This window comes from Branchiostoma lanceolatum, chromosome 16 (assembly GCF_035083965.1).
Source record: "Branchiostoma lanceolatum isolate klBraLanc5 chromosome 16, klBraLanc5.hap2, whole genome shotgun sequence".
In the NCBI taxonomy this organism is placed as follows: domain Eukaryota; kingdom Metazoa; phylum Chordata; class Leptocardii; order Amphioxiformes; family Branchiostomatidae; genus Branchiostoma; species Branchiostoma lanceolatum.
Window position 1 is genome coordinate 15,015,571 of NC_089737.1, and position 25,829 is coordinate 15,041,399.

The following is a 25,829-nucleotide window of genomic DNA, read 5'->3' on the forward strand; positions in this document are numbered from 1 at the left end:
TCAATCTGCAGTTCTACCTGTCTTCGCACCTGAGTATGAGCAGTGGATATGGAGTGTCCCTACATTGAGTAAAAAGACACACTACACCAACCACAGCAATTCATCATGCGCTATGAAACACCCAGACTTAATAGACGTGTCGTCCTTGGGCGGTAATGCCAGCGATTATTTCGTCCCCACTTCGAGGTTGATCTCAGGGCCGCGGTTATGATGAAGTGGTGTTTTGTGTAAAGGTTTCTCTTCTGCGTGATGATGCTCTTTGCACAAGAGAACGGGCCAAGACACGACCGTCAGCCAAATACGTACAGTACTGTAATTGCTATGTGTGCTATTATTATTCCATTGTGTGGTTGCGTGATGTCTCTGTTTTTTAAGTAAATGTGACTTGAATGTTAACTATCTGCGTTTCTACATCATACTGCATGACTGTTACAAAAATATTGCTTTATATGACTGCTAGCAAGCATCCTTACTAACAATACTGCGTGTGGTCGGATGTATGTCTTTACAATCTTTTTTTTCAAGCCGAAGCGACGGGAATTACAATTATTTTCCCTACTCAAATAGGTGCCTTTACGACCTGGAGCTGTGTGCGGCATCAAGCCAGGCTGTTGGCGTTTAAATTGTCTGATTGATTACCTATTTCATGAAGCAGCCTTAAAGCAAGCTGTATGTCCTGCAGCTAGGTTTTAATGGAAGTGAAAAAAATAAAACAATTTGCCTGCAACGTGATAAATTGTTATAGCGGAAACTCTGCCCGGTGCCAATCTAAAACTGAACTCAACATAAGATGCAGTGGTTTCTTTGCATACCGTACATTTGATAAATTTTCCCAGAACAAATGAAGGCTCAACAAGCGACCAGACAAAGTCAGGCTGTTGAAATGATACGCTGCATGGGGAATAAACTAGTTTTTAAAACGATTTGTGGTGCGAGTCAGTAGCTTAATAGGCTTTGGTGTTACAAAGATCACTGTGAGTAGAGTCAGACACTTAGGGTGGTTTCATGTCTCTCAAAGTGTGCCCATGAATAATTGTAGAATAAAATAAGATCTTGGGCATGTCGGCGGTCTGATAATGTTTCCCGGTCGATTGTAAAAAGGTTTCGTTGTATAAGATGCAGTGCTTCCTTTACAAACCGAATCTCCATGGTTCCGTGAAGATTGCTGTTTGAGGAGCAACACCTTGATAATATACAACTCACGCACGTCTGGTAACATTTGTTTTCAGCTCTCCTTCGCTCTTATGGTCAACACCGGAGAATGTCAGCGCGAGCGTCAGGGTGAAACTCTACACTCAACTGTTTGTCCTCGTCTCCAGAAACTTTACAAGCCATGCGTCAGTGTCACTGTGGGTGGATGCAATGCTATACAGTAAAGCCCCCCCCCCCTGTTTGGAAAGTACGTTTTCCGTATACTTGTTTCGAAATCTTATGAAGCTTTTAAAAAGAAGTATAAGCTTGCCCACCTCTGAACTGTGGAAGATTGCCATCGTAAAACTTGCACGCATTCGAAGAAAGCCAAACGACATCACAAAAAAGTTTCAACACAAATTAACGGTTCGTATGTTTTTTTGGATTAACACTTTCTTCGTGTTCCTAAAGCCCCCCTCTCACTGGACCCGCGGCACTTTGGCGACGTCGCTGCGTCCTAAACTGGATTTCTGTTACCCTTGACTTTATAATGGGAATATCATTCAAAACAAAGTATGAACAAAAATACAACAAAACACACAAAGCTTAAAAATATTCGTTTTTTGGTCGATGAAATTCGTCAATTCCATCGGCCGCAGCGACGCCGCCGGCGTGCCGCAGGTCCAGTGAAAGGGGGGCTTAACTTAGCATTTGGAATTATAAACTATGGAGATTCTAAAACCATAAAAGGGTAGTTTATATTTTACAGTGAAGGTACTATATAGTAGTCGTGATTTCCTTCTTATATCAGCACCTATCTTAGACGAGACGCTATGTAAGATCCTTTTATACGATAGCTTTTATGTACTTCGATTATTGTCATAGATTGTTATGCTGTCCATGTCTTACTTGTAAATTGTAATGTGTTGTTTTGAAACAGGCTAGTTGGGCAGTCCTGTCTGTGCGTGCTGAACAACCAAACCAACAGATAAATACCCTCAGCAGCTAATGACTCAACAGCTAAGCTATTTGACGGCAACTTAACGTATAACAGCCATCTATCTACGTCAGGTACTCTAAATAATATTTGTGTTCAGCTATCCTTTGCTCGCCTAGTAATATTGAAGAATGTCAGTATCAGCGTCAGTCTGAAATTCTACCCTTAACCATGTACTCTTGTCGCCACATCTCTTCATGATCCAGTGCATGCGTCAGTGCCATTCCGTTTGGTCTTAAGTATTTAGAAACCTGATATTTAGAATGATATGCTTTCAGGATAGTTAAACTACAAAACTACACTTTGCGCTCTGCAACGAAGGCTGAGCAGTGATTATATACTCCCTGTCCATTTCACTGACTGCTGGATTTTCGCACAAGCATCTTGCTGGTGTTGCTTGATTATGACGTATTTTTGCCAACCATTGATTGGGCGCAGATCGTCTTTTTAAAAAATTTTTACTCCGGGAAGGTTGGTGACCTCCTGATAGAGTATTAGAAATGATGTTGTTTGAACGTTCGCAGCTTAAACTGACGATCCCGTTACAGCATCGGTGTGTAGCTTGGCATATCGTCTGCTAGGTTGCGCGTGATGATGCAATATTTCTTTTTCGTGGGATCAGACATTTCTGTCTGTGTCTGTGTCTTCGCATCCATAAATTGAGACCCTTTTGATGGATTCGTCTGAAATTTGGCATGTCGGTATAAAGAGGGTATCAAACACGTTAGCCACACCGCAAACACCATAAATACTTCACGAAGGATTGTGTCTTACGGACTCTTGTTTTTTGTCTGAAAACAAGCCGAGTTAGGTTACAGGAAAGATAGTAGAAATATACAAACATAGGTTTAAATTAAGATATATATGCCAGACGATTTCGCCGACCAAACGGTGACACACTGAGTTTGGTAGGGACGTTGACCAAACGACTTTGTTTCCTGGCGTACTATCTGACGCATTTTGGCGACCTAATTTCGCTGTAATGAGAAAATCTGTTGCTAGGTAACGAAGGGCAGGAGAGTCGTTCTCATCGTCTGAAATTCCAGACGTAACCTGGCACACTTATCAACTAGGGAACGTCTAATTTTCCTCTTCCCTCATGACCTCAATGAAATGCAGACCCAGATCTGCCAGAACAAATGCTGCCCGCGAACGATCTAGGAGTTGGACGGGTCGGCACTGGCTGCCCTTTGTTCCATCATGATCACAGACAGGTCAAAGTGTTCCAAACGCCTTGGTAAGACGCATAGGGCTGGCGCCCATCTCCACTTTTGTGAAAGTCACTACAGCAGAGGCTAGTCCGCTGATAGTTGTGTGTGTTTCCATACTCTTTCCCAACTCCTGAGTCCGTTACAACACTCTAGACCCGTTCATACTCGATCTGCGATAGATCTCCTTGTGTAGACATTTCAGCATGTTGAAGATGGTATGTGCCTTTTATGAGACTTACAACTATGGAATTACGGAACATGCAGTTATTTTTAGTCAAACAGATACTCGATACAGAATGTGCTGGTATAATCTCGAAAAAGGTAACATTTAATCTGTCTGGTGATAAGAATAAGACCCGTTTTCGTATAACAAAGCTGTTGTAATACAGGATACTGATTTTGTCCACACGTCGTTTGGGATCGGAAATTAAATCAAGATCACGATACATACACCGGTATCAAAACCTAATTCCAGATCTCCTCCACGTCATGCCTTCATCACGTCAAACCATCTTAAATGAATACAGTTTTTCCCTGGATTCTACTATTTCAGATAAACCGGATTCTACTAAATTTAGATAATTTAGATCTGTCTGACCGAATATGCAGCTTGTACTCTTCAGTACAAACCTAGTGTGTTACGCCATGAGGCGGTTTACCGCGCATGCAATGCAAACAAACAAACAAGCAAACAGACCCTTTTGCTCGGGTTGCATATAAACCAGGCAACAGGTTTAACTACACAATACATGTTTACCTGCCATTGTGTCGGTAGTTCTTCAGGGCAATATTAGAACCAGAAAGGTAACATTTGCAAGCACATACGTAGACAATCTTTTTACGTTTTGTGAATTTTGTTGTCTTTTCAGTCATACTTTTATATTTTTCATGGAATTCCGATTATGAATTCAAGTGTTACACAAATGCAATTTACATCGCAGCGAGTTCGTAGCACGAACGCCGTCTAGTGGAATGGGGGCCTTAGCAGAGACAAACCCAAAATGTACTGAAAATCACACAAACTTACGGCAATGCTTGAGCTCTTGTAACGCCTTCTTCGACCAGCCTCACTTAGAGCCACTCTCGTTCCTTAAGAATTGCTCAAGAATCGCGTAGTAGTTCTGCCCCACCTATTTCTTTCAACATGCACTTTGCACGGCACTCGTACCAATTTAAAGGCACAAGCCTCCCTTCTTGCAATTGATTGTTCTTTAAACGCTACCGGTACCACGGCAATTACGGCGCCTACCGAAATGCGAGACGTCATCAGACGGGACTGCCTGACACACTCGCTCACGTCACTCATCGGCGGCTCCCTTTGAAGCGCACGAACGCGTGAGATCGAGACCTAGTTAAGATGACACTTACGAGTGAAATTGACGCCGTTTTTCGTACCCTTGGGTTTATTAATTAAGGCCCTGTTGATTTTATTATATGGATGACATCTTCTGGGGTCTCAAAACTGATGCGAGCGGGCGATTAGAAAAAAAAAGTTTAAAGAAACAAAAACAAGTCAACGAAATCAACGTGATCAGGAAGGTCAAACAGACGACTTAACACACAGAGAATAGATTCTTCATTATTGGTCTTTCACATCTTCTTCTCTGAGTTTGGTATTCTAGATATTAGTATCCGTTTTTCCAATTAACGGCATATTTTTGCTCATTTTATAGATGCTTTGCATGATTAACAGTATGGTAAAAACATTTTTTTTTTTGGAAATGGGCAAATATTGATGCGCGCGCGACTGCCATCCATACAATCAAATCAACATGGCCTATCCGGGACCTCTAAGATGCTAAGTAACTCAGGCAGAGCGGATTCTCCCCCGGGGAAAACCACTTGGGCGATTTCTGCACGGAGATTTGATTTCAGAAGCGCTTTCGCTGATACCTCCTTTAATACGTCATGGGAATTTCGTCAGGATCGTATATCAATAACTTTAAGGAAATGCGTATCTTACCTACTAAAGATGTCAATAGTATCGCTTAAATTCGCATGAAAGCTTATCGGTGTTGCATATTGTTAAGTTTTTTGAGATTTGATCCAACACAAAGAAGGAACTCACCATACATCACTATTGTAGATCTACAGACATGGTAACGAAAATAGCCAAAATGAAACAAGCAATGGCGGAGTATTTGCGTACATGTTCCAAGCCATTCAGCCCTTAACATTCAAGCTTTTACATATATCCGGCTTCTGATTTCAAGGCCCAAGGAGTTTGTTACAAAAAATGAAACCTGATCCTTATGTAACGAAGGAGTTTTGCTCATCCATTGTGAGCCTAAGACATTTCTTTATTTCTTAAATTTGTTCTGAAGGATGTAGAAATAGCTTTCGGCTTTTGACTTCGGTTTAATGAATAATATTTGCCCACCCGTCGTGATCCTTCGACAAACCCTTTTATTCTCAAGGGTGCTCTGAAGTATGTAGAGCAAGCTCCCGGCTTTCAATTCTGGGGTCGAAGCTTGCTGCATAATCGATTCTGATCATGTTAGGTAACGTCGTTTTTTTCATTGGAATTACAACAGTGCAATCTACGTGTACTCTCCAAGCAGAGGTTCACCAAGAGCGGACAAAAAACGGGGCATATGATAAAACGGTCACAATCTTCCCCACCAATCTCTGATTGGAGAGTAATCCACGTGGGACACAGGCAGCTATTGCTATTGTCGTGACCAACACACATAACGTACCCGTTTTTTTTACACCTGGGTGGAGTGGGGAAAGTCGTGATAAGTGCCTTTTTCCCAAGGGCACAAGATCGGTGGCGTCAGGGGATTCGAACCCGGGATCGCAGGATTCTTGGCCAAAAACCCTGCCGTTACGCCACACGACCTAACGTGACGTCGTTTGATCAGCTGTTGAAATACTTCTTCTTCCCTTTTAAGAGTGAATAATGTAGAAGATGCTTCTGATATCGATATTTAATTATGACTTCGGAGGTTCCAACCTGATCTAAAGTGGCACTACAGGGATAATAACATCACCATCAGTTCAGCAATGTGGGTGCTGATTTGTGCTTCAAAGCCTTCAAAGTACTTCTATATTACCCCCAAATAACACTAAGCACACTTCTTTAAGCAAGCTTGGTCATTAGCACCATTTTTAATGTTCAGGCGTTCGAAGCTATAATAATAATGACGATTCAAATATTGTGTTGATAGTTGGTACCATCAGCTATAATTGTTCTGTACGTATGTGTAGAGCAAGCTTCCGGCTTCTAATTCTCGGGTCGAAGCTTGCTGCATAATCGATTCTGATCATCTTAGGAAACGTCTTAGAGTATTAGTTGTAAGACGTCTTCTACCTTCTGAAGGGTGAATGATGTAGAAGCAGCTTCCGATATTCAATTATCACTCCGGAGGAACAACACGCCTGATCTAAAGAGGCACTTCTGAGGTAATAACACCACTACCGCTTCAGCAAAGTGGGTGCTAATTTGGGCTTCAAAGTACCCCATATTAATCCCAAATAACACTAGGAACTCTTCAAAGCTTAAATTAAGCAACCTTAATCATTAGCACCATTTTCAATGTTCAGACGTTCAAAGCCGTGATGATAATCACGCTTCACATGTTATTTTGCAAAATGTGACCGTCAAGTGCACATGTCGTTCTGTGCACTTCAAGGGTAGTGACAGCAGTGCTCTAAGATGCCAGCTCGGTCATCGACCTTCGCATAGTGTCTGATTTAATATACGGCGTAATTTGATATCTACGACATGACTTAATATCTACGGCATAATTTGAAATCTACGGCATAATTTGATATCTACGGCATATCTTCATATCTACGGCATCTATAGTATTTCCATATCAATTGTAACCCTATTAGCATTTTGTTCTGGAAAATATACTTCGTATCCAAAAAAGAAAGGAAAAAAAAACACGCCATCCACATAATTTGACGCGATCCCTTGCAGAAGTAGAGCAGGGTTTGTAATGTTATTGATGAACCAGACTGAATGTCTGCACCACTGTTAATTGGAAACGCAGCAAGACTTCATCCCACGTCTTAATCCCAATAATAATCGTTTTCAAGATGAAAGAACATCGTTGATTATTCTCTCCACATCAACAGCGGGTTAATAATCTCTTTACCACCTCTTATTTGATCCATACTTACTTATATTAAACAGAAATAAACAATATTAGGCCGGCTACCAGCCCTTAACCCTAAACGTCTATTAAGCCATGTTAGGCTTTAGTAGTTACTGGAAAGTCTCGACATAAGCAAGTAAGCAAGTAAGCAAGTTACATCAAGGGATTAAACAACACGCCAATCATCTCACTACACGTATTCAACATCAACCCTTGGTCAGGATTCAGTCGGTTGTACTTCATTTCCATTTCACAGGTGACCACCATAATTGGCAGCATGCAGCTTCCAAACCTTGTTAGCATAGTCCCAATAGCTAACCCCATGCAACTTCCAAACCTTGTTAGCTCAGTCCCCATAGCTAGTCCCATGCGGCTTCCAAACCTTGTTTACATATTCCTCAGAGTAAACAAAAGAAACACTCGTCTACTAAGCCATGTTAGGCTTTAGTAGTTGCATCAAGGGATGAAACAACACGACAATTATCTCACCATCCGACATCAACCCTGGGTCAGGATTTAGTCGGTTGAACTTCATTTCCATTTCACGGGCAACCCCCATAGCTAGCCTCATGCTACTCTCCAAACAGCGGAGTGGGCCCGGCTGGTCTTTGATGTGTTTTAGGCGTTTTTGTCGGGCTTTCTACTTTTATCATGTTTTTGTGGGTTGTTGAGAACATATCAAAATAGAAAGCCCTGAAAACCAATTCAAAAAACCCAGCCGGACCCACTCCTCTGCTTGGAGAAGAGCCTCATGCTGCTTTCAAACGTTATTAGCCTGTACCTCATAGCATACAAAGAAACAACCCACCAGCCTTGTGCATCACAAACTGTTATTTGGCACGGCCCTTAGGCAGGGTCCTGTCTGCAGCTTCGTTAATTGGAACCTCCAGCGGAGGCTACGAACTCATTAATTTCACATCCGTCACAGCTGAAGAGCGCAGGGAACATCAGAGGGAGTTTATTAGCTCAACGCGACGGCAATCGGGACAAGTTAGATACAACAGCTGATTTCCCTTCGTCCCGACCAGCACGAAATACATCGAATGTTAACTATGTATCTATCTATTGAGGTATCCCACATTTTGTGAAAATATTGACGTATCGGGTAAATAGTTCATTTTCATAATGGCAACCAGGAGACAAAGAGAGAAGAGACTATAAGATATGTAGATTAACATTGGTATCTTATGTTTTAAAACATTGCATTTAGCGTAAAAATGTAGCATTTTAGTGTTCAGAATCATTCAGACGACGTATGGTCACATGTGCATTCAGCCCTCCAGGCATGAATATGCAACAAAGATTATGATGATACATACTACAGAGTGTTCTCTACATCAAAGAATACATATCAAATACAAGAAAATCTCGCAATGTCGACCTTGAGAAGTGTACTTTACCAGCCTAACCCTTTTACGCAAAAGTGTCCAGAAAGAAAAAAAACCTGCAGGCGTATTAGACATCCTTCAAACAGCCTACATGCCTACCTACGTGCCAGAAAATGGCCTCTTGCTTTCCAGGTGGATCCTCCAAGAAGTCCTGTCCCTTGCCCTAGCCTCTGCTTCCCGAATTTTTAACCCAGTGCCCTTCACAATCTGGTCTTTCCATTTCTTAAGTGGTCTTCCCCGGGGTCTGACTGCAGGCTTTGTTGGCTATTGTTTGTGGGGGTGTCCAAAGGTGGTGCCTTTAAATGACCTTTCTCACAATTCTGCACCTTGTGAGGTAAAAAAAACACACAAAAAACTTGCCGCTGTTTCCTCGAAATTCAATATTACCTACTGAAGCAGCATAGCGGGAAGCTGCGTACGTGTTCCATAGCAAAACAAGTTCTAACTGATTGGATAACACCAAAATGCCCGCAGCCTTTACTGGCCTCGAAATAACACATTTTGCAGCAAACGAAGTTTCAACTTGGGCCACACGACGGGAGAGGGGGGGGGGGGGTGCGCTTGATAAAATAAAGACTGTGCATTGCTGGCATACGTGATACACGTGTTAGGCGGTTTGTGATTAGATATAATAGATTCCATTTCCTTTAAGCGGACAGGTAACAATGCACTGTGTTGGGGACACTAATAAGCTAAAAAACATGTTCAGAAGTTGATGTTGATGATGATGATGAGTATGATTAAGAGTTGATGATGATGGTGATTATGATTAAGATGATTGTTATTTCTTGACAAGAAAACACTTTTAAGAGCACAAATGTTGGACATAAATTATAGACGGTACATTTAAAGTTATGGTACCCAAAGCGTTGAAGCCGTCTTGATTTAAACCGGTCTGATAAGTGGTTTTCAGCATGTGTCAGCTGTTTGTGTCTGAGTCATCAATCATACAGAGTAGTTAGTATGCCGGTGAGGCACCGGGGTATTACCGTTCAGCAGACGGAAATACACTGAGCGAGACCTTTAAAAGGCCGTAAACCGTGTACATGCAGACTTGTGTCGATTGTATATACGTTCCGTAAATCTTGCTTAAAGGCGTGTTAGATTTATGATTGGACATGGCCTATATTCACATTTAATTATTTTATGTAGATGTAGGATTTTACAATCATCAGGCAGACGGGTATAACCGTTCAGCAGACGGAAATACACTGAGCGAGACCTTTAAATGGCCGTAAACCGTGTACATACAGACTTGGATTGATTGTATCAACGTTCCGTAAATCTTAAAGGCGTGTTAGATTTATGATTGGACATATTCACATTCAATTATTTTATGTAGACGTAGAATTTTAAAATCCTTAGGCAGACGGGTATAACCGTTCAGCAGACGGAAATACACTGAGCGAGACCTTTAAATGGCCGTAAACCGTGTACATACAGACTTGGATCGATTGTATCAACGTTCCGTAAATCTTAAAGACGTGTTAGATTTATGATTGGACATATTCACATTCAATTATTTTATGTAGACGTAGAATTTTGAAATCCTTAGGCAGACGGGTATAACCGTAAAGCAGACAGAAATACACAGAGCGAGACCTTTAAAGGGCCGTAAACCGTGTACATACAGACTTGGATCGATTGTATAAACGTTCCGTAAATCTTAAAGGCGTCTTAGATTTATGATTGGACATGGTCTATATTCACATTTAATTATTTTATGTAGATTTTACAATCATCGGGCAGACGGGTACAACCGTTAAACAGGCGGAAATACACAGAGCAAATGCTTTAACCTTGTACGTACAGACTTGTGTCGATTGTATATACGTTTGGTAAATGTTGCTTAAAAGCGTGTTAGATTTATGATTGGACAAAGCCTGTATTCACATTCAATTATCTTATGTAGCGTTACGATTTTACAGATGTGTTGGAAATGTACAGAGCGAGACTGGTCAAGCCCAAAATCTGTCCACATCTAAACCTGGATCTATTCCATAAACGATTTAGACTGTGTATCTTGACTTAGTGTGTAGACGTTTCAGGCTAGAGTCAGCTCATACCATTGCTGTGGGTTTAGCTAATTTTCTAGAGACATGTTCGGATATAGCTCAGGAAATTGGTGCAACTGAAAATGCGTACCAATATTTAGGCCACGAAATTGATACACTTTTTAGATTCATATCTAGAATTTAGCTCACAAGGTTGCCACAATTTTAGATTCACTCCCGGATCTATAGCTAGCACATACACGTTCGATCATTATGTTCAAATACATATATTCGAGAGTGTTGTGCACTCCTTAATTATCGAAAGAGGAAACGAAGATTGTGACGTATGCACCATTGTCTCAAATGACAGTACATGAAAGAAGTCTGGATATCTAATAAGACAATATATCACCATTATGTAAACATGATTGCAAAGTGCCCCATGTCTCATGCATGCAGCCAACAAGTGAAGAAATGAGCACAATTGTGGTATCGAATTGTATCGATGTTTCAGTCATATGAAATTCAAATATAGCACGTCATTCAGGATGGCATACCTCACGAGGGACCTACAGATAATATTTTCAAGAAATGTATTGATTATGTATTGAGTATAACGCAACTGCAAAGGATCAATGTCTTTTAGGAATATGGATATATAGCAAATTAGAGAGTGATGGAACAAGATACAGAACATGCGACGTACCGAATGGCGTCCCACGTGTTGCTGTGCACGGTATCGCTAGACTCACAGGAAAATATGATTTCTTTGATAATCAAAAACATTTTTCAAAAGACTAATTGCCCTCCCAAAAGAATTCCGTCTCAGCGCTGTCATTATCCCAGAACTACAAATGATGCCCCCCCCCCACAAAATACACTTAATACTGCCATATTTTTAGTAGCACATTATTCACAACTATCTAACTATATCATCTAAATCTGTTAACACGTAATCATGTCAAATTACAGACTAAGGAAAACTTTGTTTTTTTCAGCATTGAAGATTGTTTCAAATACCATCTTTATGTCAACTTAACGGCATAATTAGTAATGGCTACAATATTTGTTATTTACTACAGGTAGGTGAACAACACTGATTTGTTTCATTTAAAAAAAAAACATTCACGAGAAAGATAGTGAATTCGCAAGAACAAGAGAAGATGACAGAGGTGCAAAATAAATAAGCTATCAAGTATTTTACAGAAGGTTTAATAACAATTGTATGAATAAATATGATATGCAGGTGAACAGAATGGACGCTCGCTGGACAGAGACACCACATCATATATACGGATGAACAGAAAACCATGCGCAATGGACTAATATTTCAAATAACTAAACATTTCATTTAAAAAAGCTGGACAATGGAAAATATCTCATTTTATTTGTTTATTTATACATGAAAAAATAAAAAAAACACTATATGTGTAAAATCTAAAAACACTCTTATGTACTTATGAACAATATTCACATAGACAGGTGTAAGAAATAACATCCCCATGCACACTTGTAGCTCACAGATACATAATAGACCACCTACCCTATAGAAGCAGTGTTATATCTTGCGCGCCAGCCGATCAGTCCAACATCGATCCCGTACCTGCCTAGCTCCTCTCCCGTCGCCTTCCCACGCAGAAATGGCTCTAAAGCACACCTGTAGTACCTGTTATTCTTACAAACATCCCTCCGAAAGGTGAGGGATGCAGGTGATGATTCGTTAAGGTATGGATCGAGGGCATTGCCGTGTGACGAGCTCAGGAGGGAAGGTGGGCGCCGGTGTCTGTCCTTTGTGCTGAAGGCCGGACTGGTGTTTCAGCGTCTCTCGGCGACTGTTATGCACCTTTCCTGGCCCTTGGAATGCAATTCGCTGTTTCCTGTCAATGCGTCGTACAATACAAACCGTTTTGATAACATTTAACTTCAGTATATGTTAGTTTCAATGTAGGCCAACTGGAAACATATGTTACAATTAGGATTTATAGCTCGCTATGCAGTCAATTGTATTGTATTGTCTTTATCCGCGGGGCTAGGCCTTTGTAATAGCCTCAATCTTTCCCGGCCCTTGATATGCTATTCGCTGTTTCTTGGCTGTCCTTTCACAACGCAATTACAACGTTTTATTTTCCTTGGTCACCAATTTGATTCACATAGTTTGTATTCAGTTTCCTTTCCGCTTATATATTATGTTTATGTATTTATGTGACAGGATCCGTGGCATTTAGTTATGTTCATTATAGTATGTTTTCTGTTTTTCTCATATTGTTTTTGTTTTTGTGAAAATGCAATTTAAAATAAAAAAATAGAAAAATGACACACTCATTTTGATTACAGATGATGACAGATTGGAGCGATTTATTTGCCAGAATTTAAAAGGACACCAACCTGTCTTAACATTTAATAAATACAATGAATATATGTATTTTTTTTTGCTACCGTTAAAGCGAAAGCGAAAGCCAAACCAAAAAAATATATATATTTTGTACATTGATGAAGGTTAGAGCTCCAGGTCAAAAGAGACGCCGAATAAAAACATTATAGTTATTTATAGCCTTACAAAAACGCCTACAAATCATTTTGATTGCATCCAACTTCAGTTTCAAATGCTATGTGCCGTTTCCTGTCAATGCTTTCAACAACGCAATCCGTTTCGGTTACATTCAAATTCAGTATATGCTAGTTGCAATTGTTAATTTACATTCAAGTTTGGTAATTTGTTTTGATTGTCCATCATTATGTTTTGACTCAATATTTATAGTCTATAATGTTATAGTTATTTCACTTATTATGTAATCAGGATTTATGTTGTTTGATGAATAGTTATATTTTCAAGTCAATCTTTATTTCTGTATTATTTGTTATTATTTGACATTTTTATTGTTGCCATGCATGTATTACTATGTATGGGGTTGAGCCCCACAGGAATCGTTGAAAAGCGCCACCAGGCGATATGTATTTCAGGTAAAACAAATAAACAATAAACAATGTAAGCCAACTGGAAACATATGTTATATTCGGGATATTTCATAAATTCATAATTTAATGATTTTTTTGTGTAACTCGCAGTGAATAGTGCAACTATAAAGAATGATAAATGCTATGTATGAATGTCATGTATGTTCATTAAAATTTTGCCCATACGTTGATAAGATATATGATGAAGATTTTGATTACATTCTATTTCAGTTTCAAACGCATTAGAAATCCGATTTTGTCAATGCTACTAATATATCTAAAGTGAGGAAATCTATTTTTTATGTATTATATGAGTAAATAGGATATTTCATTAACGTACGCAGTAAAATTTACGATGAAGTGCACTTGATCATCTACTATTATACTTTAAGTACAAAGTTGACAGGTTCTGGTTAATATGCTTTCCCGATTCGCAGGTTCTGGCAACCGGTTATTAGTAGCATTCCCGTTTACGAAAATGCTTTTTGACAGACCTGCGCGTCCCTTGGCTCCGTAGTCTGAAACGACCATATTTGTTCGCTGGAAAACTACCCAGAGGTTCGGATCCGGCTTTTTCTTACGTATTTTTAGGCGTTTTTGTTTCAGGCTTCCTATTTTGTCTTTTTTTATTAAGTCACCAAGCCAAAACCTGAAAAAAATAGAAAGCCCTACAAAACACCTACAGACACGTCAGACAAAAGCCGGATGCAAAACTCCTCTTGGAGAGTATTCTAAAACCTACGTAGACCGCCTGGTGATCTGACGTCATCAGCTCAGTTACTGTCACAGTGATATCACCTAATTAGTCCCGAAGGCCAAATGCCGCAGCTTTCTTGAACCCTTCACAATGGAGGTCATTTATGTACATGTGGTCGGCACCTAACAACACAATAACATCATCAACACAGTATAATAGATCAAAGTCTGACATTTCGTTCAGTCAGACTTTATGAAATGCAGGTCCGGTTACGTCTGGTCTATACGTATACGTCATATATGCTGAAATCCCGTAGATTGTATGAGAGGTCTTCAATAGTAAAGCTTGTTATATTAGGAGAAAGAATGCGAGGAGGGCATTCAGATCAGAGGCTGACATTTGGTTCAGTCGCACTGTTGCGTCTGGTCCATACGTCATTGATTTTGAATTCGTGTAATTTTTCAGGGACTTTCAACAATGAAGCCTTTGGTAGAATGAGAAGGGTGATGGAGGTATTTAGACAACGCAATGTAACTCTTTATGTAACATATTTTTGTGCACTCTAAATGCCTCCCCTCCTTATATTACGCAAGTACAATATAGCATGTTAATTTGACATTTAGTATTTTGCTCTATGAATGACTCCCTCCCCCACATGTATTACAGCCAGCGCAATATAATATGTTGATTTGACAAATGCTTCGCTCATAGTTTATATAACAGTTTACGACTGACGTATACGTACATCCTGTTGCATTGAGCCAAAAGTTTGGTACACACTGTTTTTTCTGGTTGCCAGGGAAACAGGTGGCTTACAATGTGCGGTGGGTCGATTTTTATCAATGCAAAGTCTAGCTTGAACTAGTAACCACCTCAAAATAATGGCCACCTGGTCGTTGGCTTACAGACAAACATGTACAAGTCACCCCCTTTGTAAAAGAACCACATTGCCATTTTGACCACTTTTGGATGATCCTTTAGATACATTTTTTCTTCAACCCAAGCGCTAAGGATCCTGTTGCCTACTGCGGCAATTTCTGTCAAGTCAACCCTTTTGTATAAGGACCATCTTGCCATTTTGACCACTTTTGGTGGTCCTTTAGATCGCTTTCCTATTCAACTAAAACGCTAAACCAGTTGCCTACTGTGGTAGTCACCACTGTAGATGGCGTTGAATGGCTACGAGACTTGGAAGCCGGCATTTTTTTCTATTTTCGAAACGCATGTTGTACGTGCTGACTAGTACAGAGGTACCTCACTGGCGCAACAGGCGAACGTGAAACAGAACCCTGACTTCCACCGGCCCGTCACGACACACACAAACGGAGAATCAAAACGGTCCCTTGAGGTCAAATGCCCGGATGTAGCAGCTCCTCAAGAGAAGCCGCACGTGGGGAGGCATACAAATGGCTGGCAGACGATATAAGTGGTTGCTAGGGAAAGTCCATATCAAATTTGAGGGGGTGCTTTTCCTCTACACGCCTTGGAGACGTCGTATATAATTCTTTATTTATTGGTATAGTTATGAAGGCTATGCTACAACCGCAGTGCTCACTGCCTATATATATTTATATCCTAAACAAAAGTTATCGAATAGCGATATTTCCTTTAAAAAGTCAAGGAAGGGGGATATTTCTTTGAAAAAGGAAAATGAAGGAAAGGGAACATTTTTTTGAAAAAAATATCAAATTCAAAAGTTATTTCCTAGAAATCGAGATCTCTTCAACGAAATTTCATACAAATAACCGGTACCGGAAACTGGCATATAATGAATCACCCTCCGTCATAGCAAACCGGCGCGATATTGATGCTGTCGCGTTGCTATGACGACGAGGAGATGAATGTGGCAGCTTTCAGCATGTGTGAAGCGCCCCGGGACGTGTGTTCGGTCTGCTGACGTCATCGGCTGTTTCATGTGCCCCGCGGGATACAGCCATGGTGCCGTGAAGCGACAGGACTGGGCCAGGCGGCATTTTAGCTCCAGTCAAGGATGCTTATGATCTCCATTAAAAAAATGGAGATATGGCTTTGGGTTGTGTCTGTGTGTGTTTGTGTGTGCGTGTGTGTGTGTGTGTGTGTATGTGTGTGTGTCTGTCTGTGTGTGTATGTGTTTGTCCGTTTGTGTGTGTGTGTGTGTGTGTATGTGTGTGCGCGTGTGTGTGTGCCTGTGCCTGTGTATGTGTGTGTGTATGTATGTGTGTGTGTGTCTGTGTGTGTGCGTGTTTGTATGTGTGTGTGTGTGTGTGTGTGTGTGTGTGTGTGTGTGTGTGTGTGTGTGTGCGTGTTTGTGTGTGTATGTGTGTGCCTGTGTGTTTGTTTGTTTGTGTTTCAGCAAACATATCTCTAGAACGTCCGGATGGACTATAATGGTTTTTTGTATGTGGGTTGGTTTTGAAAAGACAAAGGTGAAGGTCGATTTTGGGCTCCTGGAATGTGACTTTGGTACTGCAGCAGAAATTCTGTTTTTTGTATCTTGTTTCCTCTGCAGGTTTTGGAGTAATAAATTATGTACAATATCCAATAGTTCTATGGTGACGTTAAACGTCAACACTGGGCCAGACCGCATTTTAGCTCCAGTAAAGGATGCTTATCTATGAAAGATTTGGTTTATTTGGTTTATTCGAGACCCTTTAGTCGTATCGCGACTTATCTTACAGGGTTCATCATACATATAGATACAGACAAACATACAAATTGCAACATTAAAAGGACCATGTATTTGAATAATCATAACATAAGACATAAACATACTAGAAAGGCAACATTTGCGAGCAAATACAGCATGTTTAGCCATACTCCTCGCCATGCAAAAAATGGACTCTCCCAAAATAACAATGGACCATTCTAAAATACTTGCACTAAAAAAATGAATCACCCCAGTCCAAAATTGAGTCTTCCAGTAGCACCTCAACACAATATGGACCAGTCCACAACCATATCCACTAATTGATTAACAAATACACTTCTGCTAAAAAATGGACTTTTTCATAATCATTCCAGCTCAAAATTGAAAGAAATAATTAAATAATCCTCCCCTTGCAAGAATGGGATATTCCGTGCCATTTCCATGTAAACCAGTCGAAAAATATCCGCTGAAAATTACACTCTTGCGCATAATCAACCCAGTTCAAAATTGAATTAAAAAAGATCAACCCCAGGGAAGAATGAAGTTTTCCATAGTATACATATGAAGATTTGACAGGTGACGAAGGAAATGACCAAAAACAACATATTTGAGTCAATTCAAAGTCACCGAGAGGGTTTTAATATAATATTTGTAATATGTTTGAACTATTTTGATTTGCATTACTAACGGGACGAAAATGATAGAAAAAATTCACCCCGTCCCGGCGTCCGTCCCAAAAACATGAACGACATGAAAATATATTTTCTTACAGATTCAATCACGAAAATCAACAGCATGGGATTCCAAATTTTCGCAACGGCCGACCATTTATCATGGTTGAACTTCCTTCCAAGGCGTGCGATAGACAAACATTCCCGGCACATAATAGTCACTAGTACCAGACTAACGCAAGCTCATGATGATAATAGGGAGAAAGTTTGTCAGTGAAGTTTGGCCACCAGAGGGTACATTCATTTAACGTTACAAGCTAGCGCAAAGGGGCGAATCATTGACCTTACCGGGGACTGACTCTACTGGCCTAATCATTCCTTTTTTGCCGAATTCTACGATCAATACGCCCGTACGTAGGACATGTAGGAAGGCCTGGTGGTGGACGCTACGTCGCGCCAGTCTGAGGAGAAACGATCTCCCGTGTTGTGTTGAAGAATTTGGAGTTTGAAAATATCTGGAATAACTAATGCTAGAATAAACATTCACAAAATCATTGATTTAACTTGTTTTCTGTTATAAAATTTCCTAAACTGCAATTTAACCACTGAGTTTAAGGGAACATGGTGTTTTCCCGATAATCACGTTAAATGTTTATGTCCGGTCTTTCCTCCTTGTAAGCAAACTTCAAGCTTGGCCAGGTGCAAGGCACTCGGGGTCAATGACCTGTAGGTCATATGTAGTATTGAAAGTGACAGAAGTGGCAAATATTGTCAAGAAAGCCCAAAATAAATCGTTTTGAATATATGTATGCCAAAAATGGGAATGTAGTCCTTTAAATATTTGTTCAAGCCACATATACAGCAAATTTCAGGTCATTCGGTTGAAATACCAGGGCGCAGGAGGCCAAGATATGCTAAAAATAGCCTAAAAACCTCAATAAAATCACTTTCAAGGTCAATATCAAAACAAGGAAAAGAACGCACATTGGTTTTTGCCTACATTACCTCTGTACCAAATTTCAGGTCATTTGGTCAAAAAATGACAGAGATGAATCGATTTGAAGATTTGACAGGAGAAGAAGAAGAAGAAGAAGAAGAAGAAGAAGAAACATGAGAGAAAACAATATGTTTAGCCATACTTATGGCTAAACATAATAAAAGATATGTTAGAGGATAGGTTGTAAGTTTTATTACGTTGCTGTTGTTGTACTTGCCTTATTCATTTTTGAATGCAACATCTTCGAAGGTGCTTCGGCTGGTAAATCAGTGTTCGACTTCATCGATTTTGAAGATTGCTTTACAAAAATGGCGATTCATGCTGATTTTGAAGCTAAGTAGACTGTCATCAAGCACAGAGAACATGTTAACAAGACAGCATTAAAACTCCGGGAAGGGATGATTATCTATAAAAGATTTGTTACAGGAGAGGTTTAATTTTTTTTTACGTTGCTGTTGTTGACTTGCCTCTTTGAATACTACATTTTCGAAGATGTCTTATCTGGTTAAGCACAGTGTATATTTGAAAAATAAATCGTTTTTATTGATTTTGTGGAATACTTGTGAAAAATGGCTTTAAATGCGTACTACCTGCAGTTATACCGGCTACATATATACAGATACCGATTTTAGGCATAGCAAAATAGTACAGCACTGCAGAGAACAGGCAAGGATAGCTTAAGTTCTTTTCGGATGACGAAACAATTTATGGAGAACCCGTAGCATATTTGAGCAGTGCATCAATGTTGGTGCTGGTGGTTTTGCCGTTGAGAATGGCGCCTCCTGGCGAGAGTTGAGGGGATACACTAACTTGTAATAACATTTAATTTTGCGAGGTGGCGCTCTTATTGAGGTAGATATTCTAGAACTAGGTCTGTCGTCCTGATTACGTGTTCTTACAACGTTATGGTACTTGAAAAAAGCGTTCTTGGGTGTTAGCAACGTATTTGCTATGTTCTCAAGTTTGCTATCTTGTGTAAGGAGCTGAATTAGTTTCCTTATTTATTCATTCGCAAATTGCAGGTGGAGAGAAGAATTCAGAAATGGATTCTGCAAACCTCCTGCTTTAATCTACCAAATATTAATTACAGTAATAATAAAATCTTTCACAGTTGCGTTAGAAGAACATATATATAACAACATTCTAATGCAGATGCAATGTATAGCAAAGTATACATTAACAAATAGTCAACAACAATGGTAATATAAATACAACTGAAATATGCCTCGGATGAAAAAGAATAAAATCCCTATTAGGGATGAAGCTTAAGATTTTTTGGCAGATGCTGACTAGAATACATCGATGCTGCATTTGTTGGTTTTAAGCAGCAACACGAATCCAACCACCCAGATCATGTTCCCGTCGTAGCTCACAATCTATTTATCTTCAGCCTTTCTAAGTCAGGGGCAATTTACTACTCGGCAGTTGAACGATGTGCTCTGCATTCAATCGATGGGCCCCTTCGATCGTCTTTGGTAAAACTTCTTTTTGATACCACTTATGTGCAATAAAGGCAGGCCGTAACAAAAAAAATCGGGTTGAAAATTACATTATCATAGAGACTCATGGAGCCCTAGAGAATTGTTATTGTATTGTTCTTTAGGTATGTCATGTACTAATGTGTATATACGACCGGAGCTGTCGTTTAGAGGTATAGCTTGCGAAGTAAAGTCCCCCCCCCCCTCCTCTCACTGGACCTGCGGCACGCTGGCTAAACTGGATTTGTGTTAACCTTGGCATTACAATGGCAATATCGTTCAAAACTTACAAGTATGACAAAAATGCAACAAAACAGACAAAGCGTAAAAAGATTCGTTTTGTTGTCGATGAAATTCGTTGAGTGGTTTGTCGATTCGATCGGCCACAGTGACGCCACCAGCGTGCCGCGGGTCCAGTGAGAGGGGGGCTTAAGTATGTGACTTATACACTTTGAGGTAGTGTTGGGGTACAGGCGGGCTAAGATCTGGCTGGGTTGTTTGATAACTTTCCAGGTTAATCAAATTGACTAACTACACGGAAGGAAGAATGGTCACTTCCCAATCAAACGATCAATTCAGTTTAACTATACATCTTACCTATAGATCGATAGTTGTGGAGAAAATTAGAAATCTTTGATGGTAGAGTTTTGCAGATTCATAAATATTGTGCACATAGAAAGATTCAACTTAAAAATATCCTCTGGTTCAAAAACTAACGTACGGAAAGTCACTGTAGGCCTTAATCAATTCCGCTAATTTCTTTTTCCATTTAATTGGCTCGACTTTGCTTTCTTTTCAGCCTTGATCACAAAGTACATAGCTCTTATCGATCCAGTCGTCTCCCAATATCACAGTACACCAATTTTCTGTCCAAACCTTCCCCATTTCGCATGCTACCGGGACATTTTGGATCAGTCTTCGTTCAGTCGTGGCAAATGTGCAATCCAACCAGCCCACACCAGCCTTGGTATAATTTGATACCCGCCCATGCCGCCCTCGATGTAATTTGATACAGACTTATTACGCTATTAAACGGGTTTCGGAACGATTGCCTGTCGCCCTAGGGAATAAAAGAGGTATTAAGGTGGGTGTAACGGGCGGAACCTTCGACTTGTTTTCACCACACCTGGACCACCGGTTGCAACGCTCTGTGACAAAAACTGGTAAGTTCATTTTGTTATGTACTTAGCTTTTTAGACATTGCGCTCAACATGGATCCAAAAGACTGTTAAGTATTTGTAATTTGTACTCGGAAAAGTTACTTACGGCTTTTGCTTGCGATGTGAAAGAAGTCAATGTAGTTCTTCAAGTACCAAAGGCATTGTGTACCTATAGCTTGTTGTCATTAGCCATAAGATGGTTTTGAATTGTTTGGCATTATTATTGCGACGGATCTTGATGGTTAACTGTGTTACATTTTGATGTTTAAATTCGATAAATCAGCTTATAATGGACAATGAAGGTGTTTTCTTTGCTTTTCTAAAGCATTGTCTATGTTATAGATTCACCTTTATTTTCAGATAGCTTAGCACTGGCTTTATCAATTTTCTTTCTTATCTCAGGAGCGATGAAGGCCCTGACTGTAGTCGCCGTGTTTGTTGTTCTGGCCGTCTGTGCTTTTGCACGGCCCTACTCATCCGGCAGGAAGGCGTATGGAGAGGTGAGGAGTGTATAAATATCTAATCTGACACTCATCATTGGTAACACATTGTATATATATTTGGCATACACAACTCTAGCAACGTAGCGCATCGGGACATACAGATCTGCTTAAATATGCTGGGTTCTTTTACGTGCACAGGTTGAGACTCTTCTTAAAAGTGTCGACAACCGCCTACAAAGAACTAACACCTTTATGTAGCTCTCAGTGTACTACACACGAGATTCTTTCACAGCATATGCATGTTGAATATGGTCGCTTTTTTTGTCTCAAGCCGTGTTTAGTTTTCCGGTTAACTGTATCGACTGTATAGATAACATACAAGTGGTTTGTTTGTGAATATTAAACATGCAGCTCAGGAAAAGAGGAATAAAATTGAATCGTTACTACTGGATAAATATATTTGTAAACTCAGAAGTTTCAAGCGCCCAGTCGGCAGCTTTTTTTCAATTAAAAGAATGATGAATGATTAATGATCTTCTTATATATGTGGTTTGAAAATATTCTGCAAAATGATGTTCAAACATCTTAGCCTATACAAAGCAGTGAACTTGTTTTTGCACTCAATCTAACAAACTCTACAGCTCATTGCAATTCCACTCCCGTTAAAGCTTCCCTGTAACGTCCAAATTAGATATTAGTATTGATGTTTCGGAAATTAAATTGTGCGGTTTCCCCCTACTTTCATTAATACAGATTAAGCTATCAATTATCATTAGCTTGGCAATTCTTCTAGTTTTTTCAGTGTTGCTTGATACTGTAAATGCATTTAAGTTCGCGTGGTTTTGATTTCGCGGTAGAGAGAAAATGGAGTGTTCCATAACATAAGTAGAGCCACAGCCATTGGTGGGCAAAAAAATTTTTTGCGGTGATTTTAAATTCGCGCTGAAGAGTTCACCGCGAAAACCGCAAACATAAAACCAACGTGAACATTTCTGCATTTACGGTATTATCGATTTTTGTCAACCTGCCCAGTTTGCGCCCAGACAAACGTGTATATAACACTCATCTAGATATTCAAACAGCGGTAGAACGTTATAAAATGAAATGAATTATAACTGGCCGTCACAGGATGAACTTTTAGCATTGATACTCGAGAAAAAATTCTAGTTTGCCCTCCGTGTCGACAATGGCAGGAAAATAGTCCAGTTGTATAGTACACGGGGAATAACTTTATAACCCAAGGATAACGATATTTAGCAAAACTTACCGGGCCATATTGTAACATAGATTATATTTATAAGAATCGACCAGAATGTATCAACTACCCGTGTCTGTACTTCAGAGGGAAGTCAATGTAGCGTACAGCCGGTAGGGACATTAGGAGTGCGGAATCCAATAACAGATCCTGGCGGGCGTGTTGTAGTGGAAATTGGGCCTTTGGGCCATTTGTCACTTTGCAAGAATATTACATCAAGCTACATAGAGATGTTGAGCTCTATAGAGACGAAAAAAGACGGGGAAGGGAAATGAATTCGTGCATTTCTTATACGGGCCTGAAGTCGTGGGAATTTGACATTTTGACCATATGTCACTTTGCAAGGAGATGCGATCAAGCTACATAGAGATGTTGAGCTCTATAGAGACAAAATGAGACGGCAAAGGGGAAAACTTGGATCATACACTCTTCCTTTTCTCTTGAAGCTGAAAAAAAAACGAACGAGCGAGAGTTGTTGGTGCGTAACTCTCGATTTATCTTGGATACGTTTAAGATGTACGTCATCGCTTAAATGTACGCTATTAAGTCGTTACTTTTATCTGCCAATCAGGACAGAGAGGATCGTCTGATCTCAAGTCTGCTGGACCGGCCTCTGAAGATGGTAAGTTGAGATGAAGGTACATTGCTTGTAAGTCGATGAAGGATAGACATCAGGGTAATACGATACGCCAAATAGCAGTTACTCAAGCAACTGGATAATGTTTTGGAAGCTGGCCGACGTTTCAAGTATAGTAGCATCCACTACTGTTCGTCAGTTACTCTTAGCAAGATTTGTCGATCAGAAGTTTTTTAACCACGAACTACGAACTTGTACATTGTACTTCTTAGTCTTTTATAGGGTTTTATTGAAAATGAATGATTCTGTCTTCAGACTTGTGGCTGCGATTTAATGTCTGTGCCTAACAGTCGGGCACACCGGACCTAACGTGATGTTATTGTCCATCACCACAATGGTAGACGAACAACATCACCACTACACTTACAACAAACTACCTGCTACCGAAGAATCAGGACCCTAGCACGTACGGATCAAAAGATGGAAAAACCGGAAGTTCTGCTTTAGTACCAATGTCACATACTAGGGAGTCCAAAATCAACATTGACCTTTGTCTTCCCAACAACTAGCCACATAACAAATGTAATCATAATTCATCCAGAGGTTCTTGAGTTATGCTGACTACAAAAATCGGGAAACACAAACACGCACACAGACACACACACACACAGACACACATAAAACTGTATCTCCGTTTTTGATGAAGATAATAATAAGTGTACTTTTGCCTCTACATGTCCTTGTAGTGTGACCTGGAAGTAGAAAACGTGTGCCAGGAAGCACTTCCGGTGTGGCGTCACTTCATCCCGCGGAGAATCTGCGAGTGTCCATCGGGCACCGTCTGTGACATGAGAGCCTACCCTAAAGGGGCATGCGAGGTAAAACACACTTACACACACGGACTTGATTATATTAGTTTGGCCTTATATTCACACTCAAGAAAGTAAAGATGCCTCTCTTTTTATTGTTTACACTGAATAAAGACTCCATGTAGCCTATCTTTCTTTTATCAATTATGTGCATGCATATTCTGTATATGTGGTGTTCCTGTGTGTCATGCAGTTTTTTACCGTTTGTTTGTTGATTCGTACTACAGTAATAGTAGTTGCAATATGCTTGTATATTGTTAAGATAATCATTGTAATAAACTCAGCTCTCTTTTTATAAAGTAATGGTCATAGTATATTATTCATTCGCATGAATCTTGTTATTATTTTCTCACGGCAGATCTTAATCAAAACATGTGAAACTGTTTTGAAATAAGCATTAAATCTCCCACGTGAATAGTCGTAATCGGTTGGTTATGGTAGTGATGGCAACCAATAAACTTAATCATGATTATACCGTGGGCGTTGTTACTCGATTACGATATAATAAGGTTTCGTTATATCACAATTATAGATGAGATTCGTTGCAATAATGACTAAAATTATGATTGTTATCAATTTACAAATTTTCAAAATTGTTTTATTATAGAGTTAAGTAAGCCATTATGAAATTAGGTCAAAATTATACCAAATGAGGAAAAACACCACAAGAACACAAATCTGGTTTACTGCATATCTGCCATATATGTAAGGCCATCTGATCATGTGTTTCCCAACTCCTGTCACAATGCACAAGGTTAGATATCCTGTTAATCTACATCTGTTGCAAAATGTATTACTGCAATCGTTTAAAGCAATCCATTCACCCTTTCCTTAGTCCATGCGCGAGCTCTGGTACAACTCATATCGTTAAATTTAAAAAAAAAAATTGGGGGTCAGGAATTACCCGCAATGGCAGCCTTTCTAGCGCTGAATTGATGCAGGGTTTACAGGTTTCACATAATACACAACATGTATATATTTTATCCACACTTGCATTTTGTGGAACTGTCGCAAGGGTTTGGGCGGCTGCCATTCGGCGCCACCAGGTGACCTCAATACGACCTTCCCCAACCGAAGTCAGGTACCCATTTACACCTGGGTGGAGTGAGGAAAGTCGTGTTAAGTGCCTTTCCCAAGGGCACAATATCTGTGACATGACAGGATTCGAACCCGGGACCACTTGGTTCTGAGCCGAACGCTCTGCCGATGCGCCACACGATCCCACATATCTGTGTCGATAAAAGAACCTAGACTTTCCTAGCATCGCCAAGAAA

The 25,829-nt window shown here is 40.0% G+C and overlaps 1 long non-coding RNA gene across 1 annotated transcript in view; it reads left to right on the plus strand.

The window, feature by feature from the left end:
* LOC136421964 (uncharacterized) overlaps positions 1–25,829 on the plus strand; it is a 53,555-nt gene that overhangs the window by 18,760 nt on the left and 8,966 nt on the right. The window lies entirely within an intron of this gene.